A 15,212-nucleotide genomic window follows, 5' to 3' on the forward strand; every position below is an offset into this window, starting at 1 on the left:
TACCAGAGATTCTGTAGTGGTAAAGGAATAAAGAAGCAGATGGGTTCCCTAATGTCAATGGCGCTAGTGTTTATTTAGAGATCACATATTGAATCTCAGGCAGTCTTTGTGTTTTGGTCCCACTTCCAGCAGCAGAGTTTAGCACTGCTAATTTCAACAACACGAAGGCTTTTTGAAAGGCAGGACAACCAGATTATTGGTACACCCCTGGATTTGTATGTCAACAGAAAGCTTATTTCCAGGAAGGAGGTTTTATTTTGGGGAGATTAAAGCCTGTATTTATGATGAAAATGTTAATTTTACAGCAGTGTAGACATTCACATATCCAAGACAATTGCAGTCTGACTTCCAAGGTCATGCCAAGACTGCAGACATGTGGAGTTTTTGGCTCCACATAAAAAGCCCCAAGGGGTTTGTACCATGTCTAGTGGTGGTGTGACACCAGCTCCCAAGCTGGATGGAACAGGAAAGCTCAGGTACACCTGTGTGTGAGGCAATATTATCTCCAAAATTAAGATCACTGTTCCAGATAGATATCAGTGTTGATCTTGATGATATTTTTCAGAAAAATGCTCATATTTTTATAGTTAATTTTTCCTGAAAAAGTCAGATTTTCCTTAAATTTTGAGTCTTTCTCTCCCATAAACTCTTCACCTTGTACTTTGCTATCCTCTACCTAAATTTGACACCTGCTAAATAGCTGAAATTTTCCTTTCATTTCTTTGCTTGTCAGAAATTTAAGATTTGAATGTCATGATCACTTAGTCACCACACCAGCTGAGTTCAGATCCCTCATAATTTATCAGCTACGGAAATAAACTTTACTTCATCATGTGGCAGGAATTTGAGGAGAAAATGCCTCAAGATGACAAATTCTATTGTCACCAAGCAGAGTCACTTGGGATTGTGCACAGGAGTTGGCGTTTACCTTTGCATCTTCCATCAGCAAAAGCAAAATTGCATTTACTACCTCCATTTAAAAGCAATCTTATCTCTCACTGTTCTCCTTTTTGGGGTTTTAGCTCCATCATAATTGCTGTTAGTTATCAAATTCTTGGCTGCATCTCACACTTCTAATTAAATTTGAGGCCTCTCTTGTCCAGAAACCAGCAGAGAATAGTTAAATGGGGCTTCTATAGTGACTGATGCAAAACAGTTGTATTCATGATGAAATACAATTAAAATTTTAATATATGTTATCTGCTACAGCCAGTGATCCAGTTGGAACAAGCCAGTTGCTGCTGCTATGTCCTTGTAAATAGGGATTCAGGAAAGTGACTTTGTCTCTGCTGAATTGTATGAATTGTGTTGCTTTTCTTAAAAAAGACAAAAAAACAGGGAAAGTATCAAGGTCCAAGACGTATAACTTCATATATTTTAAGTCTATGTGCCAGAATTATTTTGGAGATTTTCTTTTCAATCTGTGAAGACAAACTGATTTATGCCACTTGAATTTCTGTCCCACAAACAGTTGGAACAACAATCAGACATTTGTTTCCAAGTCAGACAAAGGCTGTCGAGTTATGCATACTCATATACAATATATTTGCCAGGCTTAGAGACAAGAAACCAACACAAATCAAAGCAGCAGCTACAAAAAATTACAATGTGCTTTTACAGTCAATGTGCAAGAGTCCATTCCTCTCAGCAAACAAGAGAAGATGGTTGATTATATGGGAGGAATTAATCATAACCACAAGTATGTATCTTTTATAGTCCGTGATATTTGACAGTGGCTAAATAGATTTCTAAGCCTTCACCAAAGGAAGTATGAACAGAAAATCCTATGGGGAGCTTGAAAACTCTAGAAGAAATGAATTAAATGTGTTTGTATTTCCCACTGAATCAATCCACACACTTTCTCTCTCCTCCATCTGTATTTTTTTATGGTTACCTTAAGGAGACCTTTAGCCATTCTTGGGAAATGAGAAAGAAATTCTCTTAAAAATGCAGGACTGCTCTTTTCTGTAAATGTTGTGGGAGAGGATAACTGTGTGAAACTGCTTTGCAATCTCTCTTGGAGTATTTTTAAAAAAATCAATGACATTGAGTAGGAGCCATCTGCCTAAGAGTTAGATATCTAGGCTAAGGAAATCTTGAATATACCACTTGTACAATCAGTAAAGTGTTTGGCATCACCAACAAGAGATTGATTCCACCTTATATTAGACACTTAAAGCAAATGGGAAAATGACCCTCTGGAGATGCCTGCCTTTTGCTGTGGATAGCAGTGCAGCCTAAGGATCTAACTTTTATCTAAGTGAAATTAAATTCATCCATACTACGTAGAAACCAGGGTAAAAAAATTCCCTGTTTATGCCTACAGTCCACAATTTCATTATGCATTGCAACCAAGGGATAGCTATCAAATTCCCATGGGAAATGTAAACCCCTAAGGGGATGGATTTGCAGGACTCAAAATGTCCCAAAATGTGAGACAAAAGGTAAGCACTGGCACTTGGCTGAGCAGTGCTCTTCACCTTTCTCACAGCAGGCACTGGGACAGGCAGAGCTCCCCCTTTATGGCCAGGGAAGGCAGCTTGGGACTTGGGATATGAATTCTCAGCTTGAGACAAATGTTTGGTGCCTCAGCACTCAGACAAGCAAGGGAAAACATTCCGTGGCAGTCCTCTCAGTACAGGCTGATTTTAGTGAGAAACAGCAGCTTTGATTTTAAGTGTCTGGGGTGAGAATAGAATCCTCAACTTAGTTTTTTTAATCCATAACAAAGGCTACAAAATATCCTTTTTTAGTACTAAGGACAGGTCCAGCCTATAGTGCATCTTCTGGATTGTGAGTCATCAACTTGAATAAAAGCCAGAGCCCATTTGGTTGCTGTGGCTCCTTCCACATTCACCTCCTTAGCATTCTGTGCTGAGTGTTGTCCTCACTGCCAAAAAGAACAACATTCCCTTTTCCAGACCTCCCCTGTTAAATCCAAATCCATGCAGATTTGTTAGTTAATGCTGTAAAGGAATGGTTTCATTAGGCTCACAGCAGTGCCTCTAAAAGATAAGTGTTTATAAATCCCTATTAAAGCTTTTGTGAGATGTCAGCATGGGGCAGGGGGAGAAGAGAGGAGGGAAAAATGAAATGGGGTACCTGGTGGGGCAACCAGGTGATGAGTTGGTGGAAACTCCCACTATGTTCCCTGAGCTGCTGCCTGGGGTGACAACCTGGTACCATGGCAGCTCCTGCTGTCCTATACCCCAAAACCAGGCTCTGTATTCATCTTCCTTAATATTTCATCCAGACTGAACCTAGAGATGAGTTCTGTGTGGTTAATTCTGGTTGCTGTTAAATCTCTTTACTTTGAACATGAATAAAGTCAGCCACTGAAGTTTTTATCAGAAGCTGGTCTTGCAGCTGGCAACACCCTCCCTGTGTTTCTATTACTAAAAGCCATCAACCAGGATTTATATTTCAGCCATACCATTTGTTTCTGTACACTTACATTTGTTACAGTAGGTTTCAGGCACAGAGCACATGAATTAGCTATTTCCAGTGACACTGACAGATGTACAAAATACAGACACCACACACGAAGCACAAACAAATCTAATCATGATTTTTCCACCATTACCACTATTCATAGAGGAATAGGATGGATGGACTCCACAGTGCTGAAATAGCATCACTAGCTTTGCTCAAGCACTGCTCACTGCAATAGCATCACTTATTACAAATGTTCCTTCTCATGGTACTTGATGAATGTGCTTTAAGCTGGCTTTTATTTTTGAACCCTGACTCAAAAAAGAAAGTTTCCAGAAACAGTCTGGCTATAGAAACTATTCAATTAAAAACAGAACAAAACAAAAACAAACAAAACATAAAACAAACAAAACTAAAAAACAAGCACCAAAAAGCTCCAAGAAAAAGAAAGTGGTGTTTAAGTTCTAGATGTAGTTATTGTCAATACCCAGAAATAGCTTTACAAGATTGCATTTTTTCCCAATCACAATTAATTTTATTCTGAAGGACAAGGGTAGAAAGAGAGAAAAGGCTTTCAAATTCATGTAAGCCAGGTGATAAATCTTCTATTTCCTCATGTCCATGGCTGTATCCTGACCTGATAAAGGACCCACAAAAGTAGCTGCCTTTTTTTAAAATAAAACAATTTAAAAATATTTCATCCCAATAAAACATTTTCTTCTAAATATTTCAGAGTCAGAAATTGTTTCCATCTTACAGTATTATCAAAATGCAAGTCACTGTCAAAAGTAAAACAGATTTGGACAGAAGAATTCTTATATATTCTTGTTACTTAAATGTAAAACCAGCAAATTCTGACACAACTGTCTTCCTTAAAAATCTTCCTTAAAAACAAACAAACAACCAAAAAAAAAAAAACAGTGTCAAATGGCTTTTTGTTTTGAAAAAGATGTTTTGTACTGAATTTAGATTTTTCAAGAATGAAAAATATTGATCATGTTATTCTTTCCTAGTTCTCAGACAAGATGATAACTTACTTGTTGAGCCCTGGATGAATAATTGTGACTCCTTTTCTATCAGAGCCAGAGAGCCCACATTTCAGGACAAGGGATGTGAGGATGTTCTTGTGTTCTGCTCTGGTTTTTGGGGCACTTAGGGTAGAACCCATCACTCCCTGGTTTACTGGGAACAGTTACATGCATAGAATGCCAAGTTTAATTTATGCAAATTAATCTGAATCAGAGAGAGAGGAAACAGAATACTGCCATCTCCCACCTGATAATGCAAGATGGCTTACACGTCTCCAGGGAATAAAGACAAACTTTAGGGATTATACAGGAGGATCTCCTGGTGGTTCTTTGGGTGCTCCAGAGACCATTCAGCAATACCCAAAATGCATTTTCCCAGATATCAAAGCAATGCCAAAACGTAAATATGGTTATCTCACCAAATAATAATGACTGAGCATGAATCTTCATAAGCCAGTGATCGTGTCTTAGCTATGTGTGTAAAAATAAAAGAATCATTCCATTGTGAATATATTCTTAAATTGTACTTGTGTTAGTTAAAACATGTAACCATGGAGTTACTTTTCTTACTGGAATTTTTTTTATTTTTCCTATCTCATGGATGTTTTTAGCTGTGATTGAAGGACTAGATGGAAATAATATAATGCTAGAGGGAATCTTCTTGATCAAGCCTTGAAATTAATGGATCACTCTTTGAGGAATAGGGAAAAAAAAAATCACTTGAAATTTTCCTTTGCCCTGTAAGGATGCACCATCTTAACAACAACTCTGTTCCAAAAATTATTTCAAATTGCAATGAAGGCGAAGAATCAAGCTAAACACATAAAACTAGATGCTTTCAGCCTAGATGCATCTTTTGTTTCTGGGAGATCTGAAGAAATTTTGACTACTGAGCTCAAAGTGGATTGGCACTTCTGTGGTGCACAGCTACAACCTGAAGATTCAGAAACAGAAGTTGACTTTTGAGAAGTGAAAGTTAGTGAAAAACAAACTTGCAAAGAGCAACCAAAAAACCCCCCAAAACCATGCAGAAAAAAAAAAAAAAACAAACCTAAATCCTCCTGTGACAGATAACAGGCTGTGGCTAAACCCTGCTGAGCTCATTTTCAGTTTTGCTTCACAGACCTTGATTCAGATTACAGCACTTCAGGGACCTTAGGAGGTATTGATTGGGGAAGTTTTTGGAAGCCACGAAGTTTGTCTTGGGCTCTTGAGAGGAAGAGAACTGAGTCAATAGAGAATCCTCACTGGAGGAATGAATAAAGCACATGGAGTTAGCACTAGCAGCTGTTGCCTTGTTGCAGGCAGTGTGACAAGGAGGGATTTATAGAAATGAAAGAAAGTAAGGGAAGAAAGAACTAATGATGCACATTATCGAGAGTATTATGCTGAAATCTTGGTAAGAAGGATGTGACTGTGCCAGTTGCGGCGTGGTGATTTCTCCTAGACTCTTTGAAGCCATCTTCACATGAGAGCAGAGGCATTCAAACCCCTTGGCATTCCAATAAGAACATGTTTTCTGTGGAAAACTTTCTTAAGAAAGTTTTCCAAACTGGAAATTTTCCTTACTTTTTTCACATCCATTGCAACAGTTAAATCAGTTTCCTTTACTGTTCAGAAAATCATATTTTTAAACAGAGAACCAGGACATGCAAAGTAGACAAAATTTAAGTCATAAGCTTTTTGTTACTACAGACTTTGTCATTAGTCAGGTTGGTTTTTAGCTGGTGATAGGGCTTGGATCGGAGCTTGATTTCTACTGCAGTCTTCTGCCTCCTGAATGAAACTTTTGGAACCTTGGGTCATGGGGTCATATCTGGACTCTGAGGTTTAGGTGTTGGTGATGTAGTGTCTCTAGACAGAGACCTGATCCTGCAGAAGGGAGCTGTGGTAGATTTCTACTTCACTTGCAGGGTTTTCTACCTCCTTACCACATCTTTGTAGCTTTCCTCAATAAAGCTGCAAAAGCGTTAATTTGGCAGCTCAGTTTGTCCTCCCATTTGATGCACCCTTGTTGCTCTGACTTTGACTGGGTACCCAAAACAGGGCAATCTTCATGTCTGGTGACCCCCAAAAAGGATGCAGGGGGTCAAGCACAGCCCTGGGGACTGGGTCTCACGAGTTTGTGTCTGATCTCTCTCTACTTAATGCAACTCACAAATGCAGCTCACAAATCTACATGTGTTAATACTTCAAAATTACATTTGGAGATGCCTCAGTGAATTCTAGCAGGAAAAAATGCAAATAAATGTAGATTTCTGTTATTATCAGCTTCATCAAAGCAAACAGCCAGCAGAAGGGCCATTATTAGACTTTGATAAGAGTGCGTATTGAATGATTTCCCTAAGGAATTCAGTAAAACTCATCTCATTCCATTTCCATTTATATAATAATATCAATTGTTTCACACAGAAACACCTGCAAACAGTGTTGTCTGACCTCTTTATTAATTTATTTTATTTCTTGAAGGGGAAAAATGCAAGAACTGCTCTTTTTAAGTACTATATTGTAATTTCAAAATGTGAGAAAGAGTCTGGAATAAAGGTATTTAGAGAGAAGCTGAGGAAAGTAGTGTCACAAATGAATAATCCTGAATTAATAAAGTAATGTCTCTACAAAGAAAATGCTTTTGTGTCACAAATGAAGACGAGACTGAAAAAAAGAGAAGCAAGAAAAAGAGAATGCCGAAGAACAAGAATTTCTTTCCTGAGAACAAATAAAATGAGGGAATTTGGTATGAATAAGTAACTTCCACATCTTATAACATTCTAGCAGCATTTGGCAAGTAATCAAAGTTGATTTTCCTTCCATTCAAAGGCATCATCAGAATTATTAGCTTTTGTAATACCTATATATATATATAAAGCTGAGACATGTTTATAACTCTATTTCAGTGCTGGAAAAACTTCTCTTGCATAATACTGTACAAGGTCACCCACAAAAATTCATTCCTAGAAACAATTGCATCTCTGATGTAGAATAAATTCTGCATGCATTTTATAGCTGATATTAAGCTGATATTATCAGCTTTGTAGAAAATATCCTTGCCAAGGAATCTATTCTTACAGGGAATGTTTGTCTCCATGAAAGGTTTGTGAGGAATTGCAGGGAACAATTTGCTGTGAGTAACAGTGATTCAGTGCAGCTCTCTGCTAGTGATTTACCTTTTTACTCTTGTGTAACCCTGCCAGACTCATGGTCTAGCTGCTTGGCAGGACTTTTAGTAAACAGTGCTTGGGCTGTGTTAAAATCATTAAGCATAATTGGTAATATAACTACTAGCAGTTGCATCTAATGAGAAAGGTGCAAAGAATTGCAAAGCCTTTGCTTTATTAGATAGAGAAAATTATGGGAGAAACTTGGGCCTGCAAAACAGAGCTTGAAAGACACCATGGAACCTAAGACTCTTCCACATCCTGACCATGAAGTATTTGATTCCTGGTGAGAAATTCATAACTCTGTTTTACCTTAAGGTTGATGGAGCATCTTACCTTTGTGTGATTCCAAATCTCCCTGACCAAAATCTGCTCCACAGGCCCAGACCATTAAGAGACAAAAAGTTCCTCCAATTTTGAGTTACTCAAGGCAGATTATGTACATCTGTTCAGGACTATCTTCCTTAGTTCAAATACTCCTTTTTTTTTTTTTTCGGAGACAGAGGTGATCTGTGAATGCTCTTATTAGTGTCAGAGAACAGAACAATGGGAAATGGTCACAAACCATTTCCAGAGAGGTTCAGAGTGGACATTAGGAAAGAATTTCCTGAGTTTATTGGCAGTGACCACCAGGGAAGGTGTGGCATCCCCATCCTAACAGTTTTATAAGATTTGCTTTTACAGAGCCATGGTTGACCTGAGCTACTGACATTGACAGTACACACTCAAGCTGGGGCTGGACAAGGGGACCCCTGGAAATGCCTTCCAACAAATGAGTCTATGATGGTTCCCAGATGTTTAATTCAGCAAATTTATTCTGCCTCCTCTGGGGCTTTGTTCCACCAGATGAAACAAAATTAACTTAGGGTCTCTACTGTCTTTACGACCCCCTTTTTCACAACTACTTATGTATTTCTCTGCTCAGTTCCATCTCCCTTCTACATTTGTATTCCAGTGTAAATTATGTTTCTAGGAACCAGCTGGGAAAAGGCTGTTCCTTTTTCTAATGTGTTTTCCGGAGACATTAAATATTTTCTCCTGGAAGAATCTGTATATATCCAAATAAATATTTATTTTTCTTGGTCACATCACCCAAGTGGCTCTTGCTCATTCTATTGTTGACTTATTTACCTAAATATTACTTTTCCTCTGCCACTTCCTAAAAAAGAATTCAGGAATAAATATGACTTAATTTCTATAAGGATATTGACTATACTTTCTGGGAACAAGTATTTAACTTTAATAATCTGCTTTAAATGAATACAGACCTTAAAGTCATCTCATTCCTACTAGTAATATTCAGATTTGTTTTAATTTTTTTCAGTTCCTCTAACTCTGTGTGGTAGCAAATTTCATAAGCACAGCTTCTCTATGTTACATTTCTGAAGTAATATCATCCTGATGCCAATTCTAGGGAATGCCAAAAAAAATTTTCCCTTCAGCTAAATATTTCTTATTTTAACACATACCATTGTAATCCCTTCTCTAATCATGACTTGCCTTGTCGTTATTCTACTAATAATGATTTTCTGCAGTGTAACTGCTCTGTTCCCATGCTGCACCATATCAAATGCAGCTGTGGAGCCTGAATAGGTTATTTCCCTTACCTGAAAGAAAAGAATGGTTCCTTATCAACAGAGGCATTAAGCACTAATAAAAGACAGCAGTTCCTTTATTGAGAATTGAAAATATGACTGTCTAAACAAAGGAATATGGTGCCCCTTAAGGTATCCTATGGTATCTGGTCACCAGCTACTGTTCCACAATGTGAGTCTCTTCTGTGAGTCCTGTGTCACATCAGCCAAACCTGTGTGCCTGCACTGGATAGCCCAGGACACCTCAAAGGCCCTCACTTGCATTCATCCAGGACACCAAACTGAACCATCACTCTCCTTGTAGACTGTGTGCATACAGCACAAATCTACGGGGGCGCATGGTGTTTGTTTGGCTGGCTGCTCAATGATGTCCACAGAACGACAGCTCCTCTTGGGAAAGAGCTGGAATTTAGTTGGAGATTATGAACTTTATCCTATCCTACATCTGGCTGAGAGCTGATGTCTGACCTTCTAGGATAGTCAATAAACAACCTGCTTTGGAGACTGCAAAGCTGCTCATTTAGCCCACCAGCCACTGTCTGCTTTAGAAGGACTGGAGTCCCCACAGACTGCAGCAGCTTTTTAAACACCTTGCCCCAGTGTGGGCATTCAGATGTGGATATCTGTACTGAAATCCCTTGATCTAGCATACATTCCCATCCTGCTGCCTGCAAGTGAAGTGCTGAATGCCTGGATGTCTCCTTCCATCCCTGTGTGTCTGTTCACTCCCCAGCAGAGCATTTGAACAGCTCAGTGCTTCTCTCCAGTGTGGTTTTAAGTGACTGGTTTGATGAAGTGTCCAGCTCAGGAGACTGTTGCATCCTCTAATGAATCTCAGTTCGGCCCTTGCTCACAGTACCTAACTGACATTTTTGCTTTGATCAGTGTCAGTCCATTAAACCCATCTCTCAGAGATCCTTGTGCTCAGCTTTATGACTATTGGGAGATTATTAGAATATGATCATAACCAAATAGACATCCCTGCTCCTCTGGGCAATGATGTCATGGTCATTTTCTGGTCTGACACATCTTGCCAGTCAAAGTGATCCAGCAAGAATTTAAAAGAAGGTAAATTAACTGCAGTGTTGTCTTGTGATGTGAATTTATGCATTTGTGGTGCTTTGGTTGATCACCTGCATTGCTCAGCTGCAGCCAACTAAATGAGACCTTTTACTGATGCAGCATTCTTAAAGTCATTTGGCCCATTGCTCATTATGTGCTTTTTAAAATTGTCACAGTAGATTAACTAACTAATGGTGGCTGGGCAGGAACATTCATCCTGGGTAGGTTATTGCAGAAGCTGAATTTTTGCTTCTGCTATTGGGAGCAGCTGGTTCTGGTCATGGTTGGTGAGAGAGGACTGGGCCATTGGGCAGATCCAGATTAGGAATGCCAGTGTGGCAAAGGTTTTGTAAATACAGAATGCAAATGCAAACATAATGACCTCAAAAAAAAAAGTGATTTCTCTGTGGTATATAATGGCATGAAACCTCCCACACCCTTAAAATTCATGGCATAGGGATTTCTGAACCATAGCTGTCCTGGAAAATAGTCAATAACTTTTTAAATTTATTTCATCTATCTTGTTTGGTAGATGATAATGTAAAAAGTTTCTGTGCATTAGAAATAATTCTAAAAAATGTTTTTGAGGTATTTAAGTTTCAGAGAATAAATATGGTGCTTTCCTGAGGATATTTTGAAATATTTTTACCTCTCCTCCCTTTCACTTCCCTCCCTTCCATCTGCCAAGTAAAGGGAAGTGCAGAAGTAAAAGGAGAAATGTAGAGTAATATTAGAATTTAGTCATATAAAAAGTATCTCAGCTTCAGAAAATCAACTTTTTCCTCCATAAACTAGAACACAATTTACAGACATAGAAGAAAACAAAAAGAATTAATAAAAGCATACAAAATTAAGGCAAGCCAAATCCACAACAATTAATGAGAAGTCTCTATTAAAAGAGGATAAAGACTGTCAAGTATCTATATACAATATAAATAATATTGGAGCATGTAAGAAGCATTATAGTTAAGGCTGATTGCATATTGATTTCCACTGGTATGTAATTTAGGTCTAATTTCCCATGGAATCATAATTTTTAGTCCTTTAAATCCAGGGATAAGTGATAAAACACTGAAGGATTAGATGAAAGCATTCATGGAACAGAGATCTCCTTTTCAAGCCTTTCTCTCCGCCTCTCCTTTTAGACAGAGAGAAATAGTTTCTCATCTGAGCAGGTGAAGGTTTTTGAAGCACAGGAGGGAGTATCTATGCATCAGCCTTTCTGTCTGCCTGTCTGTCTGTCCATCTGTCTATGAAAGCCCCTGTCACACTCACACGTGGGTGCCAGCGGGGGGAGGAGGGCTGGCAGGCAGACAGTGAGCACACAGTGACACCACCGTGGTGTCACATTTGGGGGAATAAAACCCTGGTCATAAGAAGGCTAATGGAACACAAGCAGGCTCACCCACAGCATCACAGGGAACTGATATTGCCAGCAAAGGGGCTTTCAGCCTCAGGGCTCCATTTAAGAGGACCAAATTGAAGCAATCTAAAGCTGCGTGTAGACGTTGGTTTCTGAATTACTCCCTGCCTGGAATACCAGCAGGGCTCAGGGCTGTGTGACTTACACAGTTGTGTGTTTGTCTTTTGAAAGTGGGGAAATCTGCAAAAAGGAAGTGAAGTTTCTCAAAGAAAGGCAAGAATTACAACTGTTAATAGAGAAGGTGCATGTTTATGTAGCTTGCCTTCCCTTTAGACAGCAAGGAACAAAACTGCATGAAATACAGTGTTTTCCCAGGAGTTGGATCTTGATGACTATTTATAAGGAGCTCCCATAAACCACTTTAACAGTATTTTAATTTAATGCACTTAGTGCTTTCATAGTTGTTGTAAGCAGAGGGAAGTTTTACGACCCAGCTGAATGTGCACTGGGATACATATTGTGGGCACTTAGAACACAGGAAATGATGCCTTTCTCCAGAGAGCAGCCCTGCTGGGCACCCCAATCAGCTACCTACACACAGCCCTCCTGAGTCCCATGTGAGCTGAAAAGAACAGCCCACTTCACTCCACACAGTCTTCTAAACAAAGTAAAACTGATTATTTTTTTATTATTTTCTTGTTTTGCATTAGATGGAGCAATTTCATTTGGTCTGGGAGAGGGGAGTGGGCTCACACTTTGTCTGCCCTGGGAGTCGTTGCCTGCTGTGCAACATCTCTGTGCTGACAGGGTTTAGCTGGCCACAGCTACTGGAGGAGTAACAAGATGAACTTCAGGGGCTTGTGTTATGGAGGACTGCAGATTTTAGTGGTTCCCTTCATTGTGAAATCTTCAGCAAACAAAAAAATCCCAGAAAGAACCTGCTCTTGATTTGGAGGCATATTCATTTGGCATTATGTGTTGTGAGAAGTCTGCCTATTCCCAGAAGCAGCATATTCCAGAAGAAAAGCTCCTCCAAGGTAAATGCTGTGGTAAACAGATGGAGTTTGAATCTACATCTCTTTTCCAGTGTAAATGAGATAAATCTACCTGAAGCTTCTGTGAGTGTCTCCTGGCAACTCCTTAAATTCCCAATTGTCTTGAGCAAATCATGACATTAAATAGCAAACAATCCACTGAGACCATGGGCCGTGCCTCAGTTCCACTGCTCATCTATGTGACAGTGCAGACATTCAGCACCTCATTCTCAGCACCACTGATGGTTGCTGTGTCACTGAAAATTCATTTTACCAGCTTGTTCCTAGATGTGCCCTCCCCATCCTATCAAAATTCAGGTGTATGTATGCCCTGTGTAGAGTCAGAAAACACTGTCTTCTTGAGACCTGCAGAGCTGTGGCTGCTTCTCACCTTTTCAGCCTGCTTTCAAGAGCTGTGAGCTTGGGGCCCATTATAGAATTCTACCAGTACACTGTGGAAATTCAGTATTTTGAGCTTCCAAGGTAATTCAACTTTGCCAAATGTTGTGATTGCTCACAGCCAAGGTTGGTCAGTCTGCTGTCACCTCCCCAGTAAAAGCTCTGGAGAAAGTGTAACCATTCATAGCCACAGGCTTCTGGGGAGAATGGAGGTATCCTACAGAGTGATTGTCAAAACAAGAAATGGAATTCCCTGGTGCAGTGATAGAGATGTACAGCAAGTTTCAGCAATCTAATTAGTTTCTTGATCAGAGGAAGACAACTCTTCAAGGCAAATGAAAAGGTCATTGCAAATCCCAGTGAAGTATTCTTGTCTTTTGTCATATTTGCTGACAGATATTTAAATACAACCACTCACTTTTCCTATAGATAGTCAGCAGATGCCAGACAGCTGCCAAGCAGCAATGAGTTTGTACCACTGCCCTGACATACCAACAAGGAAGTGGATAAAATTGCTAAGTGCTCTTTTTGGGCAGCTGTGGCAGCTAACACTCACAGGTCTGAGTGATGCCTAGAGGACGTGGTGGCTTCTCTGATGGCTTAGCCTGGTACACAATAATAACAAGGGAAAAGAAAAGTCTCTCACTGAAGGTCTACAAGAGGATGTGGAAGATGGGATCCTCATGAGACTTGCTGTATGATATGACCTTAGCAAATTCTCTTAATATCTTTCAGGACTGCAACCTAACTACACATTGACGCAAGAATGATTTCAGGTGCTGTGGATGAGGTAGGTTTATTCTCTTTCAGTTCTCTGTCTATAAAACAGGGACAAGGGTACTTCCTTTCCCCACCTTTTCATTATCACTTCTTTTAACTGTAAAAGCTTCAAGGCAATTATTATGTGAATGGATATATTCACATTATAGCACAGGATCCTACATAAAGAAGGTGTTGACATGAATGAAGCCCTCATGATGAGAGGAGTAACAATTTTAATTGCATGCATAAAGTGTACAACCAGCTTTCAGTATTAATCAATATTTTCATAGGAAGACAAGAAAAAGTACTAGCTCCTTCCCATGGTACCTCATTCCATCAAAGAACCCGACCTTCTTCCTCTGTCAGGATTATTCAGTGTCCCTGTTCCATGGTATCCTGCTTCCAGAGCACTTTCCAATCCAACATGGAAAGAGTGTTGATAGGCCACATGGACACTTCTCAGAGAGTGGAACAGATATATTCATTTTTGTAGAAATGTTCTTACAGACTAGGAACAAGAGATTTCTTGCTGGAAAAGACTTCAGCATTTAAGCTATGAACTTGGAGAGAGAGTAGGGGATTTTACTTAGACTTGTGTATTGCAGACAGGTCATTGTCTGCACTTAGAGACCTGGTGAATCAAACCTCAGGTTTCAGATTATTAGATGAAAAATGCATAAATAAGTTAATTTACTAATTAGGTAGAAATGTGCCTAAAAAAGTAGAAGTTACTTTTCTTTTATTGAAAATGTGATGAAAGCAGGATGGATATCATATCCTATCCTCTTGAAGGAATACTAATCCATGGGTTAATGGCATGCATGTGTTAAAATCATAAATGCATAACTTGATGGGTGCTTTTACATGTATGAGTTTATCACTCACTGATCATCTCTCCCAAAACCAAAGGTAAGATTTCACTTTACTTTGACTTCCTTGTCCCTCTGGTATGCAAATGGACAAAATAAATGTATGAAATATCTTTAGATGTTCAAGAAAAAAAGAAGGAAGAAAGAAATGATGTAAAAGCAAACTCAAAGAACACATTTGTTCCCTAAAAAGCAGTGAGGCTTTTTTTTTCTCCTTGCTTTTCCAAATCCTGCTTGCACAAACAATATTTGTAATACTCAGAAGGAAATTCTGCCTGTTAGTATCTATATCTTCTTGTATAAATCTTCAGACAGAACAAAACTTACAAGTCTGATTCATTTTAATTTCCAAGTAGGCCAAGGAATTTAATTAATATTATTATGGAAGCTGGAGAATGGTAGCCCTCCTTCCCATCAACATTGTTTAATTTCATGGCTATACATAGGGTGGGGCATTTGTGTCATTCACATTGTATCTACCAAAGCTTTCAGTACCTTTCATAAGGCTGAGCT

Source organism: Passer domesticus, chromosome 8, assembly GCF_036417665.1.
Source record: "Passer domesticus isolate bPasDom1 chromosome 8, bPasDom1.hap1, whole genome shotgun sequence".
Taxonomy (NCBI): Eukaryota; Metazoa; Chordata; class Aves; order Passeriformes; family Passeridae; genus Passer; species Passer domesticus.